A 26718-nucleotide genomic window follows, 5' to 3' on the forward strand; every position below is an offset into this window, starting at 1 on the left:
TTGCCCATTTAGTATGATATTGGCTATAGGTTTGTCATAAATAGCTCTTATTATTTTGAGATACGTTCCATCAATACCTAGTTTATTGAGAGTTTTTAGCATAAAGGGGTGTTGAATTTATTGAAGGCCTTTTCTGCATCTATTGAGATAATCATGTGGTTTTTGTCATTGGTTCTGTTTATGTGATGTATTATATTTATTGGTTTGTGTATATTGAACCAGCCTTGCCTGCCAGGGATGAAGCTGAATTGATTGTGGTGGATAAGCTTTTTAATGTGCCGCCGGATTAGGTTTGCCAGTATTTTGAGGGTTTTTGCATTGATGTCATCAGGGATATTGGCCTGAAATTTTCTTTTTTTGTTGTCTCTGCCAGGTTTTGGTATCAGGATGCTGGCCTCATAAAATGAGTTAAAGAGGAATCTTTCTTTTCTATTGTTTGGAATAGTTTCAGAGGGAATGGTACCATCTCCTCTTTGTACCTCTGGTAGAATTTGGCTGTGAATCAGTCTGGTCCTGGGCTCTTTTTGGTTGGTAGGCTAATAATTACTGCCTAAATTTCAGAACTTATTAATGGCCTATTCAGATATTTGACGTCTTCCTGGTTTAGTCTTGGGAGGGATTATATGTCCAGGAATTTATCCATTTCTTCTAGATTTTCTAGTTTATTTGCATCGAGGTGTTTATAGTATCCTTTGATGGTAGTTTATATCTCTGTGTGATCAGTGGTGATATCCCTTTTATCATTTTTTATTGTATCTCTTTGATTCTTCTCTCTTTTCTTCTTTATTATTCTGGCTAGTGATCTATCTATTTTGTTAACCTTTTCATAAAACCAGCTCCTGGATTCATTGATTTTTTGAAGGGCTTTTCAGGTCTCTCTCTCTTTCATTTCTGCTCTGATCTTGTCTTTGATAGCTTTTGAATTTGTTTGCTCTTGTTTCTCTGGTTCTTTTAATTGTGATGTTAGGATGTCAATTTTAGATCTTTCCCGCTTTCTGATGTGGGCATTTAGTGCTATAAATTTCCTTCTAAATACTCCTTTAGCTGTGTTTCAGAGATTCTGGTACATTGTCCTTTGTTCTCATTGGTTTCAAAGAGCTTTGTTATTTCTGCCTTAATTTTGTTAGTTACCCAGTAGTCATTCCAGAGAAGGTTGTTCAGTTTCCATGTAATTGTGTGGTTTTGAGTGAGTTTTTAAATTCTGAGTTCTATATTGATTGCACTGTGGTCTGGGAGGGTGCATGTTATGATTTCCATTCCTTTGCATTTGCTGAGGAGTGTTTTACTTCTAATTATGTCATCGATTTTAGAACAAGTGCTATGTGGTGCTGAGAAGAATATATATTCTGTTGATTTGGGTTGGAGAGTTCTGTAGATATCTATGAGATCTGCTTGGTCCAGAGCTAAGTTCAGGTCCTGAATATCCTTGTTAATTTTCTGTCTCGTTGATCTCTCTATTATTGACAGTGGAGTGTTAAAGTCTCCCATTATTATTGTGTGGGAGTCTACATCTCTTTGTAGGTCTCTAAGAAGTTGTTTTATGAATCTGGGTGCTCCTGTATTGGGTGCATATATATTTAGGATAGTTAGCTCTTCTCTTTGCATTGATCCCTTTACCATTATGTAATGCTCTTCTTTGTCTTTTTAAAATCTTTGTTGGCTTAAAGCCTGTTTTATCAGAGACTAGGATTGCAAAACCTGCTTTTCTTTGCTTTCCATTTGCTTGGTAAATATTCCTCCACCCCTTTATTTTGAGCCTATGTGTGTCTTTGAATGTCAGATGGGTCTCCTGGATACAGGATACTGGATACACTGATGGGTCTTGACTCTTTATCCACCTTGCCAGTCTGTGTCTTTTAATTGGGGCATTTAGCTTGTTTACATTTAAGGTTAATGTTGTTTTGTGTGAATTTGATCCTGTCATTATGATGCTAGTTGGTTATTTTGCACATTAGTTGATGCAGTTTCTTCATAGTGTTGTTGGTCTTTATAATTTGGTGTGTTTTTGTAGTGGCTGGTACCAGTTTTTCCTTTCCATATTTAGGGCTTCCTTCAAGAGTTCTTGTAAGGCAGGCCTGGTGGTGACAAAATCCAATAGCATTTGCTTGTCTGTAAAGGATTTTATTTCTCCTTCACTCATCAAACTTAGTTTGGCTGGATATGAAATTCCAGATTGAAAATTCTTTTCTTTAAGGATGTTGAATATTGGCCCCTACTCTCTTCTGGCTTGTAGGATTTCTGCAGTGAGATCCACTGTTAGTCTGATGGGCTTCCCTTTATAGGTAACCTGACCTTTCTCTCTGGCTGTGTTTAACATTTTTTTCTTCATTTCAACCTTGGAGTATCTGAAGATTATGTGTCTTGGAGTTGCTCTTCTCAATGAGTATCTTTGTGGTGTTTTCTGTATTTCCTGAATTTGAATCTTGGCCTGTCTTGCTAGGTTGGGGAAGTTCTCCTGAATAATATCCTGAAGTCTGTTTTCCAACTTGGTTCCCTTCTCCCTGTCACTTTCAGGGACCCCAATCAACTGTAGATTTGGTCTTTTCACATAGTCCCATATTTCTTGGAGGTTTTGTTTGTTCTGTTTCAATGTTTTTTCTCTAATCTTGTCTTCATGTCTCATTTCAGTACCTTGATGTTCAATCTCTGATATCCTTTCTGTCACTTATCAATTTGGCTGTTGATTTTTGTGTATGCTTCACGAAGTTCTTGTGCTGTGTTTTTCAGCTCCATCAGGTCATTCACGTTTTTCTCTAAACTGGTATTCTAGTTAGCATTTCCTGTAACTTTTTGTCAAGGTTCTTTGCTTTCTTGCATTGGGTTAGAACATACTCCTTTAGGTCAGAGGAGTTTGTTATTATCCACCTTCTGTGGCCTACTCCTGTCAATTTGTCAAGCTCATACCTGTCCAGTTTTTTCCCTTGCTGGAGAGGATTTGTGATCATTTGAAGGAGAAGAGGCATTCTGGTTTTTGGCATTTGCAGCATTTTTGTGCTGGCTTTTCTTCATCTTCATGGATTTATCTACCTTTGATCTTTGAGGTTGATGACCTCTGGATGGGATTTCTGTGTGGGGGTTCTTTTTATTGATGTTGATGTTATTGGTTTCTGTTTGTTAGTTTTCCTTCTAATAGTCAAGCCCCTCTTCTTCAGGTCTGCTGCAGTTTGCTGGAGATTCATGCCAAACTCAATTTGCCTGGGTATCACCAGCAGAGGCTGCAGAACAGCAAAGATTGCTGCCTGGTCCTTCCTCTGAAAGCTTCATCCCAGAGGGGCAGCAGCCTGATGCCAGCCAGAGTTCTCTTGTATGAGGTGTTTGTCAGCCCCTGTTGGGACGTGTCTCCCAGTCAGGAGGCACAGGGTCAGGGACCCACTTGAAGAGGCAGTCTGTCCCTTAGCAGAACTCAAGTGCTGTGCTGGGAGAACCCTCCTTGTCAGGATTTGATGCTCTCTTCAGAGCTGACAGGCAGAAACATTAAAGTTCACTGAAGCTGTGCCCATAGCCACCCCTTCTCCCAAGTGCTCTGTCTTAGGGAGATGGGAGTTTTATTTATAAGCCCTGACTGGGGCTGCTGCCTTTCTTTCAGAGATGCCCTGCCCAGTGAAGAGGAATCCAGAGGAGCAGTCTGGCCACAGCCACTTTGTCATGCTGTGTTGAGTTCCACCCAATCCTCAGCACTGTGAGGGGTAAATCACCTACTCTAGCCTCAGTAATGGTGGACGCCCCTCCTCCCACCAAGTTTGATTGTCTCATGTCGACTTCAGACTGCTGTGCTGGCAGCAAGAATTTCAAGCCAGTGGTTCTTAGCTTGCTGGGCTCTGTGGGAGTGGGACCTGCTGAGTGAGACCACTTGGCTCCTGGCTTCAGCCCCCTTTCCAGGGGAGTGAATGGGTCTGTCTCGCTGGGGTTCCAGGCACCACTAGGGTATAAAAAAAAAACTCCTACAGTTAGCTCAGTGTCTGCCCAAACAGCCACCCAGTTTTCTGTTTGAAACCCAGGGCCCTGGTGATGTAGGCACATGAGGGAATCTCCTGGTCTGTGGATTGCAAAACCTGTGGGAAAAACATAGTATCTAGGCTGGATACCACAGTCCCTCATGGCTTCCCTTGGCTGGGAAATGGAGGCTACCCTGCTGCTTGCACCTCCTGGGTGAGGTGATGCCCCACCCTGCTTCTGCTCACCTTCCGTGGGCTGCACCCACTACCTAACCTGTCCCAATGAAATGAACAGGGTACCTCAGTTGAAAATGCAGAAATTATCTGCCTTCTGCATTGGTCTCACTGGGAGCTGCAGACTGGAACTGTTACTATTCAGCTATCTTGCCAGCAGCCCCCGTGAATACATTTATATGTGATGACAATATACATCATGATATTATACTGATTGCATAGCTTCATTGATGTTACTTCTGTATCTCCTTTCTCTTAAACTGAAAATTCAAATTTTATTGATATTAACAACGTTGCACATTTCCATTATCCAAACACATGCACATATACACACACCACAATATTAAACACTTCAGTGTTTTTACATTTGTTTCATTTTTGTTTTGGTAGCTCTTTTTGTCCTTAGGATATGTCTTGTTAAAAATGTATAGTCAAACAACAAATTACTATGTTTTAAAGTCATTCAAAGAACTCTCTGTGTGGTTAAGCCATCAACCTGTCACATGGTTAAATTCAATTATTTCATTTTTCTTTCTTTTGATTTTTACAGATTGCTTTTTTAAAAAATAGTTTTGTTTTACAATTCTATACACTATTTCATAGTTACCATGTCAAATTCATAAAACACGCATGGTCAGAAAAATCAAGATTTGATCAACTATCCACCCTCATTTGTTCTCTTTTCTTAGATGACAAGATACTACTGAAACAACCAAACAAACAAACAAATGCCCAGTCAAGAAAAAGCCACATTCAAAATGGTAGGCAATTTCATGGTGTTTTTACTCACCCTTGCCCCACCATTTCACTGGCACAAAGCAGAATGGTCAGAAGAAAGAGGCCCAACCCCTGGTCCCTCCATTAAAATGGAAAAAGCAGAGTGCTAATTGTAAAGTTCTTGCCTGTGTCCAAGGGACTGGTATGTGACTCACCCGTCTTGCAGCTCAGAGAGATAAGAGTGCATAGTTTGAATATTAGGCTGAAAGGTGAAGAAGGGAGTGGCAGGTGCAGCAGCATGTGATACTGAAGAAGTACTACAGAGTCACACATGACTGGTGGCAATAGATTGTGGGTAGAGGAATATAATGGCATATCTAAGGCTCAGAAAAGAACCTGGGGTGACACTGTTTTAAATATTAATAATCTCAGGTAAACTGGGAAGAAATACAGCACATATACAGAAACCCAGACAGAATTCATACCCACAAAAGACCAGGGAAGCTCTTAAGCATTGACTCCTGACTGATCTCAAAGCTCAACAATGCCCTAGTTAGTAAAGGCCTTCATAGCAGTCTTCAAAGACTGGGATATATGTTATTTTTTAATGTTCCATTTTCAACAAATATGACAAAGAATATAAAGAAATAGGGGAAGATGGCTATTCAAATGAATAAATTAAATTTCTAGACACAGTCTCTGATGAAACACATTCAACAGACTTATTAGACAGAAACTTTAAAACAACTGTCTTATATATGTTCAAAACGCCAAAGGAAAATTGAAACAAAGAACTAAAGAAAGCCTGGAAAACATTTTATGAACAAAATGAGAATATAAACAAAAAGATAGAAACTATATAAAAAATTCTAGAGCTGAAAAACACAATAAAAGAATTGAAAAATTCACCAGAGGTGTTTATCAGCAGACTCAAACAGGGAGATAAAAGAATCAGTGAGTTTCAACCTAGGTCATTTGAAATCATTTAGTCAGAAGAAAAAGAAAAGAAATGGAAGAAAGTGAACAGGGCCTGAGTGGACTAATATACACATTGTATGAGTTCCAGAAGGAGAAGAGAGACAGAAAAGGGAAAGAAGATTAATTGAAGAAACATGGCTGAAAGTTTACCAAATCTGAGGAAAGATATAAATGTACAAATTCAAGAAGCTCAATGAACTCCAAGTAGGATAAAACCAGAAATACACCTAGACACTTTATAGTCAAGCTGTTAAAAGCAAAAGACAATGAAAAAATCCTGAAAGCACCAAGAGAAAAGTGACTCATCACATTCAAGGAATTCTCCAGTGTCAGCAGATTACTCAGCAGAAAACTTACAGTCCAGAAGAGAGGGGGATGACATTCTTAAAGTATTAAAAGAAAAAATCTGTCTAATGAGAGTTCTACAACCATCAACACTATACTTTAAAAATGAAAATGAGGTAGAAATTAAGACATGCCCAGATAAATAAAAGCTGCAGGAATTCATTGTCATTAGACCTGCTCTATGAGAAATGCAAAAGAAAGTCCTTCAAGTTAAAATAAAAAGATACTTGACAGTAACACAAAGCTTTATAACAGTAAAAAGTCTCAGGTGAAGATGTCCATATAGATACATAACCAAATATTACTGTAATATTGTAATTTGTAATTTTGTAATTAATATTGTAATTTTTGTTTAAAACTTCACTTTTAATTTTTGACAGGATTTATAAGACATTTGAAGTTTTTCCTCTTTTTTTGATGTAGGCACTTATAAATACAAACCTCCTCCTTAGTACTGCTTTTGCTGTATCCCATGGGTTTTGGTATATTGGGTATTCATTATCATTTGTTTCAAGAAATTTTTCAATTTCCTTCTTAATTTCTTCATTGACCTGCTGGTCATTCGGGAGCATATTATTTAATTTCCATATATTTGTATAGTTTCCAAAATCTCTCTTGTTACTGATTTTCAGTTTTATTTCCTTTCTACTCTAACAGTATAGTACTGAGTTCAATGCCTCACAGCTGTGTTCTCCTGCCCCCAGTGCTCAGAGATGCTCTCTGTACCATGCCGCACTGCGACAGGGTGGGGGAGAGAGTGGAGTCGGTGACTCCAGTCAGGTCTGTTTTTTGCTATCTTTTCAGTGCCTCTTTCAGCAATATGAGGTTAAAACCAGGTACTATGAGTGCTCACTTGATTTTTGGTTCTTATGAAGGTGTTTTTTTTCTGTGTAGATAGTTGCTAAATTGGTGTCCTTGTAGGTGAAATGATCAGTGGAGCCTTTATTCTGCCATCTTGCTCCACCTTACAAAAAATAAAACTAAAATGTTTAAAGAAGGAAAATCTACAATCAATATTCTAAGGTTTTAAGAATATGAAAATAGGCTGGGTGCAGTGGCTCATGCCTGTAATCCTAGCACTTTGGGAGGCTGAGGTGGGTAGATCACCTAAGGCCAGCAGTTTGAGACCAGCCTGGCCAACATGGTGAAACACCATCTCTACTAAAAATACAAAAATTAGCCAGGCATGGTGGTGTGTGCCTGTAATCCCAGCTACCCAGGAGGCTGAGGCAGGAGAATCGCTGGAACCCAGGAGGCAGAGGCTTCAGTGAGCTGAGATAGTGCCACTGCACTCTAGCCTGGGTGACAGTGAAACTCCATCTAAAAAACAAACAACAACAACAACAACAAAAACACAAAAATATAGCATCACACCAAACACAAAATAAGTAGGAGGAAGAAAACAATAAATAACAAAAAATAAATGAGTAAAATTTAAAACAGAAATATATAGAAAAAATACTTAAAACTAATCTTGATTCTTGGAGAAGATCAACAAAATTGACAAAAGTTTATGATGGGGCCGGGCGCGGTGGCTCAAGCCTGTAATCCCAGCACTTTGGGAGGCTGAGATGGGCGGATCACGAGGTCAGGAGATTGAGACCATCCTGGCTAACACAGTGAAACCCCGTCTCTACCGAAAAATAACAAAAAATAAGCTGGGCGTGGTGGCGGGCACCTGTAGTCCCAGCTACTCGGGAGGCTGAGGCAGGAGAATGGCGTGAACCCGGGAGGGGGAGCTTGCAGTGAGCTGAGATTGCGCCACTGCACTCCAGCCTGGCAACAGAGCGAGACTCCGCCTCAAAAAAAAAAAAAAAGACACAAATTACCAATTGTCTCTAAAAAATAGACAATATGAATAGGCCTCGGTCAAATAAAAAATTGAATTCCAAACTTAAAAGCTTCTCACAATGAAAGCCCAGGCCTAGGTGGCATCTCTGGTGGAGTCTATTATTTAAAAGAAATACAGTGTACTCATCACCCAAATAGTGTACATTGTACCCATTAGGTAGTATTTAATCCCTCACCTCATTCCCAACCATCCCACCTTTTGTAGTCTCCAACGTCTGTTATTCCACTCTGTATGTCCACATGTACACATTGTTTAGCTCCCAGTTTTAAGTGAGAACATGTGGATTTTGACTTTCTGTTTCTGAGTAATTGCACTTAGGATAATGCCTCCAGTTCTAGCTGTATTGCTGTAAAACACATGATTTTATTCTTTTTGTATCGTTGAGTAGTATTCCATGGTGTGTGTGTGTGTGTGCGTGTGTGTGTGTGTGTGAGTATATATATATCATTTTAAATCCAATCATCCCAGTTAAAGTGGCCATTACTTAAAAGTCAAAAAACAATAGACATTATTGATGCTCAAATTGTACCATATTTGTCTGGTGGAAACCTCTTGAAGTTGGCTCTTGAGTTCCCTTGAAACTTAGACTTTATCACCACATAATATGTATGTATGTGTGTATATAAACCTAGACTTTATCACCACATAATATGTAACACAACTGCACTTGTACCCCTAAATCTAAAAAAATAAAATAATAATAATAAAGGCAATGGGTGGAAATATAGTAACTGTGTTTGAATCTATGAGTTCATAATAACATTTTTAAAACAAATAATCCCTTTTAAAAGTGAGCAAAGGACATGAATAGATATTTCACAAAAGAAGATATACAGATGGCCAAAAAACATATGAAAAAATGCTCAACATCACTAATCATTTGAAAAATTCAAATTAAAACCACAATAAGATACCACCTTGCTCCTGCAAGAATGGCCATTATGAATAAGTCAAAAAATTACAGATGTTGACATGGATGTGGGGAAAAAAGAACACTTATACACTGCTGGTGGGAATGTAAATTAGTACAACCTCTATGGAAAATGGTATGGAGATTTTTTAAAGAGCCAACAGTAGATCTACCATCTGATCCAGACATCCCATTACTGGGTATCTACCCAGATGAAAAGAAGTCTTTATATGAAAAAGACATTTGCACATGTATGTTTATAGCAGCACCATTCACAACTGTGAAGATGTGGAACCAACCTAAGTGCCTATCGACTAATGAGTGGATCAAGAAAATAAGGTATGCATACACCATGAAATACTACTCAGCCATGAAAATGAATAAAATAATGTCTTTTGCAGCAAGTTGGATGGAGCTGTAGAGTATTATTCTAAGTGAAGTAACACAGGAGTAGAAAACCAAAAATTGTATGTTCTCACTTATAAATGGGAGCTAAGCTATGAGTATGCAAAGCATACAGAGTAATATAATGGACTTCAGAGATTCAGAAGGGGAAGATTGGGAGGGGGACTAGAGAAAAAAACCACACATTAGTTGCAATGTACACTACTCACACAAGTGCACTAAAAATCAGAATTCACCACTATATAATTCATCCATGTAACAAAAACTGCTTGTACCCCAAAAGGTATTGATATAAATAATAAATAATATTTTTTAAAACTCAAAAAAGAAATACAATAATCATATTGAAATAATAAAATAAACATTTGTCACCTCATGTTATTTTTTTAATTTTATAATTTCAACTTTTATTTTAGATTCAAGGGGTACGTGTGTAGGTTTGTTACATGGGTATATCATGTGATGCTGAGGTTTGGGGTGTAAATGATCCCATCACCCATGTAGTGAGCATAGTATCCAATACGTTGTTTTTTAGCCCTTGCCCTCCTCATTTTCTTCCACCAAGTAGTCCCCAGTGTCAATTGCTCCCATCTTTATGTCTATGTGTACCCAATGCTTAGCTTCCACTTATAAGTGAAAATACATGGTATTTGGTTTTCTGGTCCTGCATTAATTGGCTTAGGATAATGGCCTCTAGCTGCATTCATGCTGCTGCAAAGGACATGATTTCATTCATTTTATGCCTGCCTAGTATTCCATGGTATATATGTACCACATCTTCTTTATCAAATCCACCGCTGATGGGCACCTGTATTGATTTCATGTCTGCTATTGTGAATAGTGCTGCAATGAACATACAAGTGCATGTGTCTTTCTGGTACAATAATTTATTTTTCTTTCTGTGTGTACCCTGTAATGGGATTGGTGGGTTGAATGGTGATTCTAGTTTAAGTTGTTTGTGTCACCTCATTTTATAAGGTTTATATTGCTCTGATAATACTATCAGACAAAGACATAACAAAAAGATAAAAGTATAAAACAATATTTCTAATACATTTTAATTTAAGAAATCTTAATAAAATATCAGCAAATAAAATTTAGAAGTGTATAAAACATTTCTATATTGTAAAAACGGAGTCTTTTGATTTAACAAACACAGTTGATTTAACAAACAAAAAATTCATGTAATATACTGCAACAGAATACAATGCAAAAACCACATCAGCTTCTTTATAGATGAAGAAAAATCATTTGACAAAAATCTAATTCTCAGTCATGATAAAAATTCTCAAAAACAAGAATAGAAGAAAGCATTCTTATACTGGTAAAATCATCTATTAAACACCCACCATTAAAATCACACTTAATGGTGAAAGTCTAAGAAATTTCTCCATAAGATTAGTAAAAGAAAAGATGTTCACTCTTGCCCTTTATGGTCAACTGAAAGTTTCAGCCAAGACAGTCATGCCAAAAAAGAGAAACTAAAGCCATACAGACTGGAAAAACAAGTAAAATTGTATTTATTCTCATGTGGTAGAATCTCATATGTTCAGAAAAAATCCCAAGATTCTGTTGGACAAGCGGTTGTTGAAAAAAGTATCCCGGCCGGGCGCGGTGGCTCAAGCCTGTAATCCCAGCACTTTGGGAGGCCGAGACGGGCGGATCACGAGGTCAGGAGATTGAGACCATCCTGGCTAACACAGTGAAACCCCGTCTCTACCAAAAAAATACAGAAAACTAGCCGGGCGAGGTGGCGGGCGCCTGTAGTCCCAGCTACTCGGGAGGCTGAGGCAGGAGAATGGCGTGAACCCGGGAGGCGGAGCTTGCAGTGAGCTGAGATCCGGCCACTGCACTCCAGCCTGGGCGACCGAGCGAGACTCCGTCTCAAAAAAAAAAAGAAAAAAAAGAAAAAAGTATCCCAAGGAACTTACCAAAAAATTACTAGAACTACCAAAACTAATAAGCAAGTTTAAACAAGGTCACAGAAACCCATGATTAACATACAAAAATAGATTGTATAATTATATAATAGCAATGAACAAGTCAAAAAATATTAAGAAAAAATTCCATTCACAATAACATCAGAAGAATGTAATTTTTAGAAATAAATTAAAGAAAAACTCCAACACCTGAACACTAAAACTGACAAATATTGATGAGATAAAGTAAATTATATATATATAATGCACATGAATTGGAAGATTCAACATTAAGAAGATACCTTTTTTTTAAAATTGATGTATAAATTTAATGTAGTCTATATCATAATCTCAGCAGATATTTCTGGGTTTACAAAGACATAGATAAATGCATAGTGACCTACCTCCCAAAATTTGTTCTCCAAGGTATATGAAATAACACAGGGAAAAGTTAAATCCTAAGCCAAAGAATGTTTCAACATAACTTGAAGACAAAGAATGCCAAAACTGCAAATAATTGTGAATAATGATAAGCACATTATCAAATCAAAGTATATGATCTTGCTTACCTTCACCCCATTCCTACCCTCATGAAGGATTTGTGGCAAGCAAAGGAAAATCATGAAAAACTGTACATAATACAGAAGAGAGAGGCCAATAAGGGGGCTATAGGTGACCTAGATTAACTGCCAAAAGGATTGTCCAACACAATTCTGAAAATACTGGAAGACTATCTGGGAAGATCAGAATATTGACTATAGGGATGATATTTTAAAGGATGTGTGCCTTTAAAAGATGATTTTAAAAAGTAGAAGCACATTAAAAGGCACAATAAGCCAGCACTCTTCAAAATGTATAGGTTCTGGGTAATGACAAAAGATATCAAAGGAAAACAGAAGAATCCTACAGCAACTGGGTGGTGAAAAGTAGAAAAAGGAAAAGGGGGAAAATAAGGCTTCTGTGGAAAAAAAAAAAAAAAAAGAACCATAAAACTGGAGGATTTACAAACTGCCCCCATCCCCAGCCCTGCCCCAAATTCAGGATTCTGCAAGAAAAAACAGAACTATAAAACTGGAGAATTTACAACCCCTTACACTTTTATAGCAAACAAAGAAACAAAACCTTGAACATGTGCCTGGACTGTGTTGTATTGACAGATAATTTCATGCTTCAACTCCAAATCCCCTCAAACATGACAATACCACAAAAATTAACAAAAGGAAGCTCAGCAAGTCCATACAAATGTATTGCAAAATATCAGGCAATAAAATTTTACCCATATCAAATGAAATACTCCATAACAAACAAACATGGAACAAAGAAACTGTAAGTTAACAGTTCATAAATAAGTACACTCAAACAAGCACTTGAGAGTATAAAAAAACACTACCTTGCATCAGAAATTAAAAAACTAAACTCAGATATAAACAAAATAAACATGAAAAGAGAGTTTACTGAACTTACAACGCATATCTCATAAGCAAAGACTATGTTGAAAGATGCCCAAGAGGTAATAAACTCAGTGAGTAATGGCAGTACAAATAACAAATGCAAATACTGAAGTTTGGTTCAAGACAGCCAACAGATGCAGCTAGAACATGCCTCCTCAGAGAAGAACCAAAATAGCAAGTAGGTATTCACACTTCAAATAGATAATCTAAGAGATAACATTGGAATTCAAGGGAGAAATGACAGGAAGAACTGAAAGCAAAGGAGAGGGAATCTAGGCAGCCTGCTCAGCCAGAATGGGCTGGGACCTGGGAAAGGCATGCCAACATGAGGAAGGGTTAAGTGGGAGTCCCCCAGGGCTCCACATTCCCAATACAGACTATCATAATCCTAGTTATAGGAGAAATACTTGACCCATGCAGACCTAGAGACTAAGGAGATTCCTAGAGATTGTGCAAAAGCATTTCTCCAGAGAGATAACTAAGTCCCAAAGGCTTCTGAGCCCCAAGCAGCTGCAGCTTGGTGCCATTCTGAGAGCTAAGCCCCCAAGAGACTGTGTGCTGCCCTGGGATTGATGCCACTGCTGCTACTCCAGGCCAAGGAGGGAGAGGAGAGGACAAGCATTTTTACTCATTGCAAACACAAATTCCACCACCACTGCTGCAAGCTGCTATGGGACCAAAGCGCAAGCAAACCACACTCCCAACTGTTGTCCACCTATGCTGCTCCTGCTGAGAAGGACCTCACCCTCCCTGATCACAGGCCCACAGCTAGCACCATTATGAGAGCCTAGACTCAAAAGGACTGCATCCTGCCCTGGGTCCAGGGCTGCTGCTGCTGCTGCTTCCACTGCTGAGCCAAGGAGGAAAAGGAGGGAAGCCAGGCACTTTCACATGATGCAAGGACAAATTCCGCCACCATTGCTGTGAGCTGCTGTGAGACCAAAGCACAAACAAACCACACTCTCCTGCCTACACTGCTCCAGCTGGAAAGGACTATGCCCTTCCTGATTGCAGGCCCACAGCCAGCACCACTCTGAGAGCCTATACTCCAAAAGGCTGTGTTCTGCTCTGGGGCTAGGGCTGACAATGCCACTGCAGCTACCAGGCCAAATTGGGAGAGGGGAGACTGGGCACTTTCACATGCTATGATGATAAATTCCACCAATGCTACTGTGGGATGCTGTGGGATCAAAATGCAAGGAAACCATGCATCCCACAGCTACCTCCCTACATTGATCTCACTAAGAATAGCCTCACCCTCCCCAGTGGAAGGCCCACAATGCAGACACTGCTGCCTACACCTGAGTATCCTTCTGGCAGCTGGGGGATCATCCTGTTCTTACCAATCAAAGCCAGCACTTGAATGGACTACCAGGGAGCCTGAGAAGAAGTCCACTCATCCAGTCCTAACTTACTAGTATTCAAGCATGCTATCAGAGGCATGGAAACCACCTAGCCAAGACTGCCAACACTGGTACCTGAACACGCTTCGTGGTGTACAAAGTTGGGCCAACAAAACCTACCAATACCATCACAGCTGACACCCACCCACATGCACCACCAATGGGCCAGGTGACTAATCCACCCAAGCTGTCACAGCCACTGCCAACACCATCATAAACTACTTGGGTTCAAATAGGTTGCTGCACCATCACTACTGCCATTGTGCACCCCATGCCCATTCACTAGAGACTCAAGAAGCCACCAACATGCCCAGATTATCATTGTTACTACCAGCAAATGAGCAAGCCACTAAGAGGACCAGGAATCAGCCCACCTGAACCCACATACACAGACGCCAGCATATGCCACCCTGAGGCCCAAAGACAGGCATGTTCAACTCACCACTGACACTACTGGCACCTGAAGACTGGCCCATGAGGCATACTAGAACTTCACCACAGCCTCCATTAATAAATGTACACTAAGCCACTGAGGTAATCACAAATACTACTAATACTGTTTATAGCTGAAAAGAATGGCTATTACTAAAAAGACAAAAAATAACAGATATTGGTGGGAATGTGGAGAAAAGGGAATACACTGATGGTGAGAATGTAAACTATTATAGCCACTATAGAAAACAATATGGAGATTTCTTTAAAAACTAAAAATAGAATTACCATTCAATTCAGCAATCTCACTACTGGTCATCCAGCCAAAGGAAAAAATAAAATCAATACATCAAATGGATACCCACTCTCACATTTTTACTGCAGCACTATTCACAATGATGAAGATATGTAATCAACTGCAGTGTCCATTAATTGTGAATGGATAAAGAAAAAATATACACATACACACACACAGTGCAATACTAATTGGCCATAAAAAAGAATAAAATCATGTCATTTACAGAAACATGACTGGAACTAGAGGACCTTATCTTAAGGCAAATAAGCCAGACATAAAAAGACAAATATCACATGTTCTCACATATTTGGGACCTAATCAAGTCTCCAGATGAGTACTCAGCCCTGGGCAACACCTTAATTGCAGCCTATGAGAACTAGTCAGAGCATCCACCTAAGCTGGCCCCACACTGCTGAGTCACAATAGCTGGGAGATAATGAATGTATGTATGTGTGTTTTAAGCTGCTAAATTTGTGGTACTTTATTATGCAGCAACAGATAACTGATACAAAATGAGTCACAAGATAACTAGGATAATTAACTTAGCAGGATGAGCTCTGAAACATATTTTTGTAAAAGTAATATTACTGGGGGCAGGGCCAAGATGGCTAACTAGAAGCAACTAGTGTGCACCACTTTCATGGAGAGAAGAAAAAGTAGTGAGTAAATACTAGATCTTCAACTGAAACATCCAGGAAGACAAAGAAACAACTCAACCCACAGAGAATGGAGAGGAGTGAGACAAGATGACTGCCCACCTAGGAGTAGCATCGAGCCAGGGGAGGTTTTCCCAGCACAGGAAAATGGCGAGTGAGTGAAAGTCCCTGGAGATCCATACTTTTCCCACAGACCTTTGCAACCTTCATGAGCTCTCATGAACCCACCCCACTGGGGCCTTTACACTGATATGCAGAGCTACATGGAGTCTGGGCAGCACCACTGTTCAGGTACATGTGGAATCCTAGAAGCCTTGGATCCCCAGGCATCCTGGTATTGGTGGCTGCATCTCCAGCAATGGAAGAAGTCAGGCTCCCTCGTGTGCCCTCAGGAAATGCACCAAATACATGGGGCTGAACAGCGAAAGACTGCAGGCCTTGCCTCCACTGCACCTCGGAAGGTAAGGCCCACTGGTCCAGGACTCCAGCCACCTACTACTAGAGCTCTCAGGCCAGTAGCAGCTCTGAACTTCTCTGGGATGGAGCACCCACAGGGAGAGGCAAGCCATCATTTGTGCTGTCTTGCAACCCTCACTACTGTTGCCTTCAGGCTCTGGAGACTGTGTGGTGGCTATGGACTGTCACAGATCCTGAGCAAAATGCAGCCACCCAACAGAAAAATAGACAGACTGTTAGTGTACAGATCCCTGATCCTGCTTCTCCTCACTGGGCAGGACCTTCTAACCAGGGACTCCAGCCACCCCCTGTTGGGGCTCTCAGGCTAGCAGCAACTCTGCACTTCCCTGGGACAGAGCTCCCACAGAGAGAAGCAGGCCACCATTTTTGCTGTCTCACAGTCCTCACCATTGTTCCCTTCAGGCTCCAGGGAGTGAGCAGTGACTAGAGACTGGTGCATATCACCAGCTGATGCAGCCACTCCACAGAAAAAGTGGCAAGACTCTTTTCTACATGGGTCCCCAATTCTGCTTCTCCTTACTAGGCAGGGCCTTCCAACCTGGGACTGCAGAACATCTACCCTGCTCCCACATGAATACTTCGGTTAAAGGCAACTCTTCAGTTCTCTGAGGAGAAAATCCCGGAAACAACCCACAACTCCACCACCATTGCAGCTGCACTGGTACCACCCTAACAGCCCTAGGGTAGGGAAGGAACAGAGGACCTAGTCACTATGTTGGAACCTCCAGAACACCACAGCCACTACACAAAGAGGGAGCCAGTACCTCTTCCCTGTGAGCCCCTACCACCTACTCTTTAGGGTCAGGACCACAGATCAGCCACCCCACCCACAGCTGACCATACCCACTGGTAGTGGCTCTAAGTTTCCCTGGAAAGGAATTCCAGAGGCAACCAAACTAAGTTTCATGACTGAAAGAAAAATAAGATCCTTTTCAGACAAGTATATGCTAAGGAAATTTGTTACCGACAGATCTGCCTTTCAAGAGGTCCTAAAAGGAGTGTGAAATATGGAAAGGAAAAACCATTAGCAGCCATGCCACAACAAAAGCACACTTAAGTACACAGACCAATGACATTATAAAGCATCACAAAAACAAGTCTGCATAATAACCAGCTAACAACATAGTGAAAGGAACAAATCTGCACACATTAATACTAACATTGAATGAAAATGGGCTAAATGCCCCAATTAAAAGGCACAGAATGGCAAACTGAATAAAGAATAAAGAAACAAGATCCAATGGTATGCTGTCACCAAGAGACCCATCTCACATGCAATGACACAAATAGGCACAAAATAAAGGGATGGAGAAAAATCTACCAAGCAAATGGCAAATAGAAAAAAAGTAGGAGTTGCTATCCTAATTTCAGACAAAACAGACTTTACACCAATAAAGATCAAAAAAGAAAAAGAAGAGCATTGTATACTGGTAAAGGTTTCAATTGAACAAGAAATCAAACTATCCTAAATATATATGCCCCCAACACAGGAGCACCCAGATTCAAAAAATAAGTTCTTAGAGACCTACAAAGAGACTTAGATGACCACACAGTAATACTAGAAGACTTCCACACCCCACTGACAGCATTAGACAGATCATCAAGGCAGAAAATTAATACAGATATTCAGGACCTGAACTCAATATTTAACCAGATGGACCTAATAGACATCTACAGAAGTTTCCACCCAAAACAACAGAATATACATTCTTCTCATTGCCACAGAGCACATACTCTAAAATTGACAGAACAATAAAACATAAAACAATGTACAACAAATTTAAAAAAGAAATCATACCACTGGGTGGTGCAGGGCAGTGGTGCCCTGGGCCTGGCCAATGAAACCATTCAGTCCTCCTAGGCCTCTGGGCCCATGATGGGAGGGGCTGCATTAAAGATCTCCGAAATGTCATTGAGGCCTTTTTTTCTATTGTTTTGGCTATCAGCGCCTGGATTCCTTTTAGTCGGGCAAATCTTTCTAGCAAGTGGTTGCTCTGCAGCCTGCTTGGATTCCTCTCCCCAAAAATCATTTTCTTTATTTGCCACATGGCTATCCTGCAAATTTTCCAATCTTTAACACTCTGCTTTATCTTTAAATATACATTCCAAACTTAAGTCATTTATTTGCTCTTGCATCTGAGTATATGCTGTTAGGAGTAGCCATGCCACTTATTGAATACTTTGCTGCTTAGAAATTCCCTCCATCAGATATCCTAGGTTGTCACTGTTAAGTTTAAGCTTCCACAGATCTCCAGGGCATGGACACAATATAGCCAAGTTCTTTGCTAAGGTATAACAAGGGTGACCTTTGCTCCAGTTCCCAATAAATTCCTTATTTCCATATAAGACCTCATCAGCCTAGACTTCACTGTCTATATCACTATAAGCATTTTGGTCACAGCCATTTAAACAGTCTCTAAGAAGTTCCAAACTTTCCTTCATCTTCCTATCTTCTTCTGAGGCCTCCAAACTCTTCAAATCTCTGCCTGTTATCCAGTTCCAAAGCTTATTCTATATTTTTATAGCAATGTTCCATTCCTGAAAACCAATTTTCTGTGTTAGGCTGTTCTTGAATTGCTATAAAGAAATACCTGAGACTGGGTAATGTATAAAGAAAAGAGGTTTAATTGACTCACAGTTCTGCAGGCTGTACAAGAAGCATGGTGCCAGCATCTGCTTGGCTTCTTGTGAGGAGTTGGCTTCTTACAATCATAACAAAAAGCAAAACAGGGGAAGGCACATCACATGGTGAAAGCAGGAGCAAAGGGTGGGGAAGGTGCCACACACTTTTCCTTTTTTCTTTTTTCTTTTTCTTTTTTTTTTTTGAGATGGAGTCTTGCTCTGTCGCCCAGGCTGGAGTGCAGTGGCCGGATCTCAGCTCACTGCAAGCTCCGCCTCCCGGGTTCAGGCCATTCTCCTCATTCTCCTGCCTCAGCCTCCCGAGTAGCTGGGACTACAGACGCCCGCCACCTCGCCCGGCTAATTTTTTTGTATTTTTTAGTAGAGACGGGGTTTCACCTTGTTAGCCAGGATGGTCTCCATCTCCTGACCTCATGATCCGCCCGTCTCGGCCTCCCAAAGTGCTGGGATTACAGGCTTGAGCCACCGCGCCCAGCCCTTTTTTTTTTTTTTGAGACAGAGTTTCACTCTTGTTGCCCAGTCTGGAGTGCAATGGTGTAATCATGGCTCACTGCAACCTCCGCCTCTTGGGTTCAAGTGACTGTCCTGCCTCAGCTTCCCGAGTAGCTGGGATTACAGTCATGCACCACCATGCCTGGCTAATTTTGTATTCTTAGTAGAGACAGGGTTTCTCCATGTTGGTCAGGCTGGTCTCGAACTCCTAACCTCAGATGATCCTCCCACCTTGGCCTCCCAAAGTGCTAAGATTACAGGCATGAGCCACATGCCACATACTTTTTCAACAACTGTATCTTTTTTTTTTTTTTACTTTAAGTTCTAGGGTACATGTGCACAATGTGCAGGTTTGTTACATATGTATGCATGTGCCATGTTGGTGTGCTGCACCCGTTAACTCGTCATTTACATTAGGTATATCTCTTAATGTTATCCCTCTCCCCTTCCCCCACCCCCCAGCAGGCCCCAGTGTGTGATATTCCCCACCCTGTGTCCATGGGTTCTCATTAAACAACTGCATCTTATGAAAGGTCATTCACTATCATGAGGACAGCACCAAGCCAATGGTGCTAAACCATTTAAGAGAAATCTACTACCATGATCCATTCACTTGGTGATTTTCACTTGAAAAAAAATGAGAATGGACACAAATAAATAAAATTATAAATTAATTTTCAACGTGCTTTGGCGGGGACAAATATCCAAACTATATCACTCACAAATATATTCATACAACACATAATGATATTTTGGTCAACAATGAACTGCATATACAATGGCAGCCACATAAGATTGTAATGCAGCCATAGAATTCCTATCACTTTTTGATGTTGTAGCTGTTATAATGACATAGATCAACACATTACCTTTTCTATGTTTAGAAACACAATACCATTGTTACAATTGCCTACAGTATTCAGTACAGTAACATGCTGCATAGGTTTGTAGCCTAGGAGTAATAGGCTATACAATATAGGCTAAAAATACTGTAAGCTATACCATCTAGGTTTGTATAGCACACTTTATAATGTTTGCACAATGATGGGATCACCTAATAACATATTTCTCAGAATATACTCCCCTCATAAATGGGCAAATGCTTATATGCGAAAATTCAACAACATACTTTTGAACAACCAACAGGTCAAAGAGATAATTTTAAGAAAAATTTAAAACATCTTGAGACAAAGGAAAATGGAAATACAGAATACAAAACTTATGTGACCAGCAAAAGCAGTTCTAAGACGGAAGTTTATAGCAGTAGACTTCTACATCAAAAAAGAAAAAAGATTACAAATAAACAACCTAATGTTACACCTCAAGGAACTAGAAAAGAACAACCTAAGTGCAAAGTTAGTAGAAGTAAAGGAATAATAAAGAACAGAGCAGAAATAAATAAAACAGTAGAACAAAATAGAAACAATTAATGAAAATAAAAGTTGTTTTGTTAAAAAAATGACAAATCTTTAGCAAGACTAGCCATGAAAAAAATGAGAGTGGACACAAATAAATAAAATTATAAATTAAAGGCCAGGCACAGTGGCTCATGCTTGTAATCCCAGCACTTTGGGAAACTGAGGCGGGCAGATCACAAGGTCGGGAGTTTGAGACCAGCCTGGCCAACACGATGAAACACTGTCTCTACTAAAAATACAAAAAAATTAGCCAGGTGTGGTGGTGTGCACCTGTAATCCCAGCTACTTGGGAGGCTGAGGCAGGAGAATCGCTTGAACCTGGGAAGCAGAGGATGCAGTGAGCTGAGATCACACCGCTGCACTTCAGCCTGGGCAATGGAGAAAGACTCAGTCTCAAAAATAAAATTATAAATTAAAAAGAAGGCATTGGCCGGGCGCGGTGGCTCAAGCCTGTAATCCCAGCACTTTGGGAGGCCGAGGCAGGCGGATCACAAGGTCAGGAGATCGAGACCACAGTGAAACCCCGTCTCTACTAAAAAAAAAAATACAAAAATTAGCCGGGCGCGGTGGCGGGCGCCTGTAGTCCCAGCTACTCAGGAGGCTGAGGCAGGAGAATGGCGGGAACCCGGGAGGCGGAGCTTGCAGTGAGCCGAGATCGCGCCACTGCACTCCAGCCTGGGCAACAGCGTGAGACTCCGTCTCAAAAAAAAAAAAAAAAAAAAAAAAAAAAAAAAAAAAAAAAGGCATTAAAACTAATGCCACAGAAATACAAAGGATCATAAGACAATGCTGTGAAAAATCATATTCCAACAATTGGATAACCTAGAAGAAATGGATAAATTCCTAGAAACATACAACCTACCAAGACTGACTCATGGAAATATAGCAAATAAGGAACAATCAATAATGAGCAAGGAAATTAAATCAGTAATAAAACCTCCCAACAATGAAAACACCAGAATAAGATGGCTTCAATAGTGAACTCTATCAAATATTTGGAGAGTAATTAATGCCAACACTTCTCAAACTCTCCCAAAAAACTGAAGAAGAGAGAACAGGTCCAAACTCATTTTATGAGGCCAGCAGTACCCTAATACCAAAGGCAGATATGGACTCCAAAAGAATAGAAATTTACACACATATATCTCTGATGAACATAGATGCAAAAATCTTCAACCAAATACTAGCAAGCTAAATTCAACAGCACATTTAAAAGATCATATACCACAATCAACTGGGATTCATCTTTGGGATGCAGTGATGGTTTAACATGTACAAATCAATAAATGCTATACACCAAATTAACAGAATAAAGTATACAATCTTATTATCTCAATAGATGCAGATAAAGCATTTGACAAAATCCAACTACTTTCATGATTAAAATTCAACAAATTTGGTATAAAAGCACTATACCTCAACATAATAAAGGTCATCTATGACAAGCCCACAGCTAGTATTATACTCAGTGGTGAAAAGTTGAGTGATTTTTCTCTAAGACCAGAAGAAAGACAAAGATACCCACTCTCACCACTTTTGTTCATCATAGTACTGAAAAGTCTAGCCAGAGCAATTAGACAAATAAAATAAATGGAAGACATAAAGGAAGTGATATTACCAAAATGACAGAATAGAATAGAAGCAATATGTCTTCACTCACCTCCAAAGAAAGAAAGAAAAAAAAACCCACCAAAACCCAAAACAAACAAACAAACAATATCTAGCATCAAGATTTCAACCAGAAATATCTAGAACTAAAATCTGACGCTGGGATTTCCCCAGGACCACAGAGAAGTAAAAAGAACTTCAAGTGGACACTAAGATGAATGGACTCTCCCCAAATCTGCTGGGTACTGTGCATGGACAATTCCCCCTGGACTCACAGTTTCTACACTAGAAAAAGTCAGACTGAGGCAGAGTCAGCTTCCACACTATCTTGTACTCTCACAGGAAAACTGTTTGTGTCTCAACCCACAAAAATATTGTAAGTGCCTATAGGGAGGAAACATTTTGAGGGAAGCTAGAGATAAAGAAGGGAGATGTGACTAGCAACCCCAACATGGAAAATTCTGCTCTTTATCTGAACCAAAAGGGATGCCAAATAAGAGTGGCTTTCAGCAGCACCATGCTGGAGGAGGCATGCATCATGGGTACTCTGAGCAAGAACTTCTAGCCAGCCTTCCCACACAACCAGGGTATTCCCTTTGGAAACCTCTTTATCTTGGATGGGCAGTTCTCCAAACGTGACCAAGAATTGAGGCAATCCTGGGCTTAAGGTGCTATCTAGTGCCGATAAGTAGGCAATGATCTAGGATTAAGGGTGCTCAACAGGCAAACTTCAAAGAGCTTGTAAACAAACATACCATAGAAATACCAAAGCAAGCCAGCCAGCAAAGACTGGAATAAATCACTAATCTTTCATAGATATAAGTCTAGAAAAAATAAAAGCAAACATGAAAGCATAGCTTCCCCAAATGGACAAAGCAAGGAGCCAGTGATTGACCCTAGTGAGATGGCAATGTGTGAGCTTTTAGATGAACAATTCAAAACAGCACATCTAAGGAAACTCAACAAACTCCAAGATTAACCATTAAGCAATTCAGAAGTTTTTCAGGTAAATTAAACAAAAAGATTGAAATTTTAAAAATCAAACGGAAATGCTGGGACTTGGAAATACATTTACAGAACTGAAAAAAGCATATGAGTCTCTCAGTAGCAGAATAAATCAAGCAAAAAAAAAAAAAAAGGAATAAATTCAAAGACAGCATACTTGAAAACAGTCATAGAAGAAACAGGAACAAAAAGAAATGAAGAATGCTTACAAGATATGTGGATTAACCTTAAAAAAAAAAAGCAAATTTAAGAAATATTGACATTCAAGAGGGAGTTGAGAAACAGCAATAAATATGTAGTTTATTCGCCTTTCTGCCTGTAGACGACGCTGAAGAAGCATCGTTAAAGTCTCTCTTCTCCCTGCTGTCATGTCGAAGTCAGAGTCTCCTAAAGAGCCCAAACAGCTGAGGAAATGTTTCATTGGAGGGTTGAGCTTTGAAACAACCGAAAAGAGCCTGAGGAGCCATTTTGAGCAATGGGGAACACTCATGGACTGTGTGGTAATGAGAGATCCAAACACCAAGTACTCCAGGGGCTTTGGGTTTGTTACATATGCCACTGTGGAGGAGGTGGATGCAGCCATGAGTGCAAGGCCACACAAGGTGGATGGAAGAGTTGTGGAACCAAAGAGAGCTGTCTCAAAAGAAGATTCTCAAAGACCAGGTGCCCACCTAACTGTGAAAAAGATATTTGTTGGTGGCCTTAAAGAAGACACTGAAGAACATCACCTAAGAGATTATTTTGAACAGTATGGATAAATTGAAGCGATTGAAATCATGACTGACTGAGGCAGTGGCAAGAAAAGGGGCTTTGCTATTATAACCTTTGATGACCATGACTCCGTGGATAAGAATGTCATTCAGAAATAACGTACTGTGAGTGACCACAACTGTGAAGTTAGGAAAGCCCTGTCAAAGCAAGAGATGGCTAGTGCTTCATCCAGTCAAAGAGGTCAAAGTGGTTCTGTAAACTTTGGTGGTGGTCCTGGAGGTTATTTTGGTGGGAATGACAACTTTGGTCATAGAGGAAACTTCAGTGGTCATGGTGGCTTTGGTGGCAGCCATAGTGGTGGTGGATATAGTGGCAGTGGGGATGACTATAATGGATTTGGTAATGATGGAAGCAAATTTGGAGGAGTTGGAAGCTACAATGATTCTGGCAATTACAACAATCAGTCTTCAAATTTTGGACCCATAAAAGGAGGAAACTTTGGAGGCAGAAACTCTGGCCCCTATGATGGCAGAGACCAATACTTTGCCAAACCACAGAACCAAGGTGGCTGTGGCAGTTCCAGTAGCAGCAGTGGCTATGGCAGTGGCAGAAGATTTTAATTAGGAAAAAATCTTAGCAGGAGAGGAGAGCCAGAGAAGTGACAGGGAAGCTACAGGTTACAAGATTTGTGAACTCAGCCAAGCACAGTGATGGCAGGGCCTAGCTGCTACAAAGAAGTCGTGTTTTAGACAAATACTCATGTGTATGGGAAAAAAAACTCAAGGACTGTGTTTGTGACTAATTGTATACAGGTTATTTTAGTTTCTGTTCTGTGGAAAATGTAAAGCATTTGAACAAAAGTTTTTAATGTAGATTTTTTTTTGTTTTTTGCACCCATGCTGTTGATTGCTAAATGTAATAGCCTGATCATGATGCTGAATAAATGTCTTTTTTTTTTTTAAAGAAAAAACACCAAACTTTCCAAACCTAGACAAAGATATAAATATCCAGGCACAGGAAGTTCATAAACACCTAAACAGATTCAAGAAAAACAAGACTATACTAAAACAAAAATTAGTCAGACTCTCAAAGGTTGAGGACAAAGAGAAAATCCTAAAAGCATCAAGAGAAAGTAAGGAAATAACATATAATGAAGCTTTAATTTGTAGGGAAACAGCCTTCTCAGTGGAAACCATGCAAAGCAGGAAAGAGCAGGATGACATATTTGAAATGCTGAAGAAAAAAACTGACACTAAGAATATATTGCACCCAACAAAGCTTTCCTTCAAACATGAAAGACAGATAATGTCTTTCCCAGACAAATGAAACTGAGGAAATTCACTAGAACTTTGTAGAACTAGACAGGTTCTACAAACAGTGTTAAAGAAAGATCTTCATGTAAAAAGAAAAGAATGCGAAAATGGCCGAACAGCAACAGCTCTGGTCTGCAGTTCCCAGCGAGATCAACACAGAAGGTGGGTGATTTCTGCATTTCCCACTTACATAACCAGTTCATTTCATTGGGACTGGTTAGACAGTGGGTGCAGCCCAGGGAGGGCAAGCTGAAGCAGGATGAAGTGTTGCCTCACCCAGGAAGCACAAGGGGTTGGGGAACTCCCTCCCCTAGCCAAGGAAAGCCAGGAGGGGCCATGTCGTGAGGAACAGTGCACTCAGGCTCAGATACTATGATTTTCCCATGGTCTTTGCAACGCATAGACCAGGAGATTCCCTCGGGTGCCTACACCACTAGGGCACTGGCTTTCAAGCACAAAACTGGGTGGCCATTTGGGCAGACACCGAGCTAGCTGCAGAAGTTTATTTTTTTTCTTTTTTTTTTTTCTTTTTTTTCCATACCCTGGTGGTGCCTGGAATGCCAGTGAGAATGAACTGTTCACTCTTCTGGAAAGAAGGCTGATGCCAGGGAGCCAAGTCGTCTAGCTCAGCAGGTCCCACCCCCACAGACCCCAGCAAGCTAAGATCCACTGGCCTGAAATTCTCGCTTCCAGCACAGCAGTCTGAAGTCGACCTCAGATGCTTGAGCTTGGTGGGGGGAGGGGCATCCACCATTACTGAGGCTTAAGTAGGTGGTTTTCCCCTTATTGTGTAAACAAAGCCACCAGGAAGTTCAAGTTGGGCGGAGCCCAGCAGGTCGGCAAAACTGTTGTAGCCAGACTCCCTCTCTAGATTCCTCCTCCCTGGGCAAGGCATCTCTGAAAGAAAAGCAGCAGCCGCAGTCAGGGGCTTATAGATAAAACCCCCATCTCCCTGGGACAGAGCACCTGGGGGAAGGGGCAGCTGTGGGTGCAGCCTCAACAGACTTAAACGTTCCTGCCTGCAGTCTCTGAAGAGAGTAGCGGATCTCCCAGTACAGCACTCGAGCTCTGCTAACAGACAGACTGCTTCCTCAAGTGGGTCCCTGACCCCCATGCCTCCTGACAGGGAGACACCTCCCAGCAGGGGTCAACAGACACCTCAAACAGGAGAGGTCTGGCTGGCATCTGGCAAGTACCCCTCTAGGAAGAAGCTTCCAGAGGAGGGAACAGGCAGCAATCTTTGCTGCTCTGCAGCCTCGGCTGGTGATACCCAGGCAAACAGGGTCTGGAGTGAATCTCCAGCAAACTCCAGCAGACCTGCAGCAGAGGGGCCTGACTGTTAAAAGGAAAACTAACAAACAAAAAGGAATAGCATCAAACAAAAAGGAATAGCATCAACATCAACAGAAAAGATGCCCACATAGAAATCCCACCCGAGGGTCACCAACATAAAAGAATAAAGGTAGATAAATCCATAAAGATGAGGAAAAACCAGCACAAAAAGGCTGAAAATTCCAGA

General features: G+C 40.5%; 1 long non-coding RNA gene and 1 pseudogene across 2 annotated transcripts; both read left to right on the plus strand.

Moving 5' to 3' along the window:
- Positions 1 to 1348: 1348 nt before the first annotated feature.
- On the plus strand, positions 1349 to 26584 carry LOC144338756 (uncharacterized). Its single transcript, XR_013413124.1, has 2 exons — positions 1349 to 4930; positions 25764 to 26584. It is a non-coding gene; the product is annotated as an uncharacterized LOC144338756 (long non-coding RNA).
- On the plus strand, positions 19137 to 24683 carry LOC106995246 (heterogeneous nuclear ribonucleoprotein A1-like; annotated as a pseudogene). The gene has a single exon (XR_013413123.1). The product of XR_013413123.1 is annotated as a heterogeneous nuclear ribonucleoprotein A1-like (transcript).
- Positions 26585 to 26718: the final 134 nt, after the last annotated feature.

The sequence above is a fragment of the Macaca mulatta genome, chromosome X (assembly GCF_049350105.2).
Source record: "Macaca mulatta isolate MMU2019108-1 chromosome X, T2T-MMU8v2.0, whole genome shotgun sequence".
NCBI lineage: Eukaryota > Metazoa > Chordata > Mammalia > Primates > Cercopithecidae > Macaca > Macaca mulatta.